This window comes from Adiantum capillus-veneris, chromosome 3 (genome assembly GCF_014529385.1).
Source record: "Adiantum capillus-veneris isolate H3 chromosome 3, ASM1452938v2, whole genome shotgun sequence".
In the NCBI taxonomy this organism is placed as follows: domain Eukaryota; kingdom Viridiplantae; phylum Streptophyta; class Polypodiopsida; order Polypodiales; family Pteridaceae; genus Adiantum; species Adiantum capillus-veneris.
In genome coordinates this window covers 70,872,779-70,878,579 of record NC_140933.1, presented here as the reverse complement: position 1 = coordinate 70,878,579, position 5,801 = coordinate 70,872,779, and positions in this window count along the sequence as shown.

The following is a 5,801-nucleotide window of genomic DNA, read 5'->3' as shown; positions in this document are numbered from 1 at the left end:
GGCATGGTGAGTCCTCCCCTATCAATGACAGCCATGCACCTACTGCCATCCATTAGTTGGCTGGTCGTTGGCCTCTATCAAAATGCCAACTTGTGTGCCTTGGGTACCTGTCTGCTGTGCATGTTCAACCCTGGGGGGCTGAGCCTACACTGCGGGTCGAGATCTCTTACAAGGCTAGACCTTTGCTAAGTGGCCCATCTGCTTGCAATTGAAGCACTGGTTCGGGAGTCCCAAATACTCCACCTTCTGGCATAACCACCCACCATTCACCCTAGGTAGAAGGACCACCTTCGGGAGGGTATTGAGTGTCGTGTAATGTAGGAATACCTGCAACCTTGAGAACGACTAAAGTTGTCGTGTGCACGGTCTCCAGGACTATCCCTATCTCAGAACCAACCTAGAAATAAGCGGGAGGTATTCTCTCCTCAGGCCAGGGAAGCAAACCAAGATGCACAGATCTGCTTCCTCGGCAAGAACATCAAAAGCTGGTTCAAAACCATGGTACTACTATCGAAAATGAGCCCTGACCGCTCAGATGGCCAGCGGGCTCATTGGGATGAACTTGAAAACATTCTCGGGAGTCTCAAACTCGATTAATAGTATCCTCGCTCGAGAAGCTGTATGTTGATGATCTTTCCCACCTCTGCTAGGAGACTAGTCTAGAGGAGGTTGTGTACCTTGTCCCTGCTAGGTCGACTGCCAATGATCTTGCAGATAACAAAGGTGGCTTGGAGGCCCTTCATGTATGCTGTTGTTGCAAGGCTCGCTTGCTCTGCTGGCGATAGAGCAAGGTGGATGGTGGGCTCAATGAGGTCAGACGAGGGGGCTTCTTGTGAGTCCCTCTGGTGGAGCACAAGTCTTCATCTATGGACTCTGCTATTGTTGTTAGCAGCAAGCTAACACGGATACCATTTTTCGGAGCTCATTTGATAAATTGGGAATACTGTAACTCTTATTTTTTGGATAAAACTTGTAATTGATGAGCCGGGGCTACAAGCTTCCAGATTGTATCAACCTATCATTACCTATCTTTAGTTAGAGCTCCCAAATTATTAGTTTTACACCACCAAAAACCTTGGCTAAGGTATAAAAGCCAATTTTTGTAAGTTATTTGTAAGTTTTTGGATAATGAAATACACAATGTGAGCTAACGATGCTCACTTCTCTCCTTCTTGCGCTTCCTACTCTCTCTCCGGTTGTCACATTGCAGTCACGTTTGTTGCATTGCAACAGAAGATAAGAGCCCTACGCATTGACGTAAACACATCATAGTATTTCGTAGGTTTTGGCGTCACCGACCCGTAGCCTACGACCCGCAGCCTAACTTCATCATAAGTATGAATTTACACTTCAAATTAAAAACTAATCATAGGTGGGGTATTGGGGCATGATTGCTAAGCATTTATGTGCATTCTAGGTTGAAAATGACTAGGTCAAAAATCCACTGCTATTAATAATCGGGATTTTGACACTTGACCTAAAGTGGGATATGAGACCATAGGCATGTGTGCTTAGGTCTTATAAATATATACTAGAATTTTAGTTACATCTGGATGTCATTTGATGTTGTAACGGATGTGATTTGTTTGCCGATGAGCGATTGGCTTTTGTTTATTTCAGTCACTTGAGTGTAGCTTGAGTTAGATGCGAGTTGTTTGTTGTTTTCCAAGAGATTGTGAATGTAGCTTGAGTTAGATGCGAGTTGTTTGTTGTTTTCCAAGAGATTGACAACCTCTTGTAGCCTCTATGCACTAGTTGAGTCAGCTTTGTCCCATGGATTGACAATATAATCGTGGTTCCGCTAAAACTGCAATAAGATAGGATAGTGAGGTTAGACACACGTCCCACATTTGGCACCGTTGTCGGGGATCGAAAAGACCTAAACTAGGGAAAAACACGAGCTTCTTGTGAAGTTATCCTTTAACTTCCTTTAGAATGTCCTAAAGTAAACACTTTATTTTTAGAAACCGCATAGCTTAAGATTGTCGTCTTTTGCTGTGTAAAGGTAGCTTGGAAGTAATCGTACTTGTCGAGTGCCTTCAGGATTGTAGGATTGTAGAATTAGATTAGGATTTTGAAAATGATTGATAGACGAAACAAATCTTAAGATCAATGCTCAAGAAATCATAAAAAACAAGAAAACGAGTGTTTGTGGACACTTTCCACAACCCCATTGCATAAGAACCTAGGAGTAGGGTAAGTAGGCTCTCCAAAAGAATCATTGTGAGTTGTTATTTGAAGTGCAAAATTTCAGGTCTACGGCTAGAAATAGCACGAAAAGACTCCAAACCACTCAATCCGACTAGAGAGTATACTTAAAAGTTGTATGAACCAGTGGGTAAGCTCAAGGACGCTTTGAGGTAAAAATTTCAAGAGTTTGCAAAAACTCAGATTATTTACTTTTTCTTGACATTTTAGGCTAAATTAAGTTTTGACTTGATTTCTAAGCTTAAAATAGCTCATTAAAAGATTGTCCATGAAAAAAGTGCAAACAATGGTTCATTTCAAGCCTGAAGTAAATAATCGTGATTATTTACTTTCAGCTCAAAACTGACAAGGTTGATACCAGTGACTCATTGCATGTGTACAAAAAACTTTTGTAAAGGCACATTGGATTTGGATCACCAAACTGGCAGAAAAGCGGAAAAAAACTAAAGTTTTTACTGACTTTCTGAAACTTGAGTGTAAATTGGAAAAACAATTGTCCAAACTCAATGAAATTTGATTCATAGGCTTATATTGATGTGATAGACATGTGTACATGCTCACTTGACCAAAAAGATGCAAAAAGTTGTTAGTTGTAAATAATCGTGATTATTTACATCTGCCCCAATTTTCAACTTTTTTGACCAAGTTAGCATACCACTAGTTTTACCAGGTTGTAATAAGCCCACAAACCAAATTTGGTAAGATTTGGATCATTGGATTGAAAATTGTGACCAAATTTGCAAAGTCAGTCTGTGGGACACAAAACTGATGACCATTTGACCAAAAATAGTCCAAACTTGATAAAACTTGGCCAGAGACCTAAGTTGAAGTGCTTAACAGATCTGTGTCAAGGTTGGGATAAAAACTTGCAAAAAATAGCAAGAGTAAATAATCGCAATTATTTACATTTGCTTCAAAAATTGACAATCTTGCATATTTGGGCATACCACAAGGTTAAGCATATCAAGTAGACCACACAAATCAATTTTGGTGAAATTTGGATCACAAAAGTGAGACTTAAGCCAAATTCTTGAAATCAAAGCCTACGGACATGAAATAGTTAATAAACTTGAACAGATTTTGTCCAAACTTGTTGAAACTTATCCAAGGACCTTAACAGGTTGTACACTTAGCAAATCAAGCCAAAAAGTGCAAAAAACTGACAAAAATAAATAATCGTGATTATTTACTACTACAACACAGAGACACCAATTTTGACTTTTGAACTTGTACAGTGTTAGACCACCATAATACAAAGCCACCGAGCAATTTTGGATTCAATCGGATCCAAATTGGTACATGTTCACTCAGTTTTCGAGTTGCAGATTAATCCTTTGATTTTTGCCAAAGTCGAGTGAAAATTACAATTGTTGACTCAATTAGCTCGATTTGCAGTGATACACATAGACCAATCATAATAGCTAGCAAAAACTATATTCTCTTTGTAGAAGAATAGCTAACTTGATCAAATTTGTACAGGAATCAGGTTGAAGACAAGGAATTAGTAGCTTGACAGAAGTTGCAATCAAGTTTTTTGGAAGAAATTGATGACAAGTCAATCCAAAGGTAAGTACTCTATCCAGGGCTTCATAAGTCTTTATGAACCTTAGATTTGGTCGTGTACTAGGAAATCAAGGCATACCTGGAGAAACCTCCAGTAGAGTATCCACTGAAGAAAGCATGAATCAAGGCAATTCCTTGCACACTATTCTTGGAGAAGTTTCAGACACTTTCTCAGATTCAACATCTGAAATGTCTTCCTATGGAGCTCAGGTTTACCTGGATTCTAACAAAGAGTATGCTATTCGCATTGATGACCATGGTATTGAGTTCGAAGAGGAGATCAGGACAAACAAACAAGGAAAAACGTACATGGATCGAAACGGAACTCAGTATTTACAAGTCGAAGACCCTGATGTGATAGACAAATGGGGGTTAGAAGTAAATACCATAATTCCAGATATGGCTGCAAAAGAAGGACCACCAACTTTAGAATTCGAGGGATACGATCAAGTTGATTTGAAGCCTTTGAAACGGCTTAATACTGATAATCTTAGGATCAGAGTCTATTGTTGGGAGGATAGAAATGTAAAAGATCTTCTATGGACGTCGCATGCCAAATCAGGACAACTGACGGCCATGAAGATCATCTATATCTTCAAGATCAAGGATAAGGGATCAGTAGCTCTACCAACCTACCTGTTTAGGGATTGCTATAACAACAACTTTGTTATGATGACTCCTGAGGAGGTGGAACAAACCAAATACCAAGGGTATTCCATAAAGGGATTGGATATTGGGATAAGGACAAGAAACAATTCCAAGAGATGAACACCGTGAGAGATCTTCTGAGAGTAATGTTAAGGAACCAAAAACCACCTCATCACGAAGAAAACCGGGTGACACTAAGGCTAGTCCAGAGCTACATGAGTCACTATTTTCAACAGACCGGTTTGAAGGACTCGGAACATGACCAACTGCTAGGAGACCGGGAGTTGAACCAAATAGATGTGTCAGTCAAGCTGATTTTCAAAAATGGGTCAGAAAATATAGTGGATCAGGGGATCCATACGACCACTTAGCAAGCTTTAAGCAAGTGCTAAGAGCAGAATGCATAATCGATTTCCATACTCAATTCGAGGGGTTTGAAATGACATTAGAAGGAAAAGCAGTGACATGGTTCCAAAAAATTCCACCAAGGTCAATCATGGACTTGAACACATTAGCTCAAGGATTTATAGCTGGTTGTTCCAAAACGGGGATCAAACACAATACGGTAGCTCAAATCTACAGCTTTAAACAGAAACATGGTGAGTCTGTTAGGGATTGTGCAACTCGAATGGAACAATACATTGCCAGATGCGCAGGGCTAGAGATACCTGCAGAAGAACGACTAGTATCATTGTTTCTAGAGGGACTGTTAAACAAAGAACTTCATGCTATACTCTATAGCAAGAAGCATACAACCCTAGAAGAGTGTGCGTCAGATGCTATTGACTTAGGAGACAATTGTGATATTTTCAACGAAGAAGATGTCCCAAAGGATAACCAAAGTGAGAAAACAACATCCACTAAACCAAATCAAGTGGGAACGGCTGCTGCAGCACCACTTTCAGCCGTAGAAGACATGCTCAAAAGGATGAATGACATGATGAATAACATGTAAAAAGCACCTATGAGGCAAGGGATAGCTCAATAGGGACAACCAATTAGACCGCAAAAATGGTGTGCAATTGTAGTGCAGATAGTGTGTCGTGCTCTATACAATGGGTGCTCCTCAGTGCAATGTGCGTGACAATCTCACTCAAAACAAACTGAAAATAGGAAACAATAGACAACAACTGAGCTCACAGAGACACACAGCAGCAGTAGACCACAACAAATGACTCAACATCTCAAAGAACTGATACAGACTCTGGCGTGGCAACACTCTCAGCTCCAACCCAGGACTCTCAGGTACAATGGGGTGTCAAGGCTCAGATGTGCAAGGATGGTGGAGACGTGCTGTGTAATGGGGCGTCGAGGCTCAGATGTGCAGGGATGGTGGAGACGTGCTATGTGTATCGACTCACTCTAGATGACTACGTTGGACC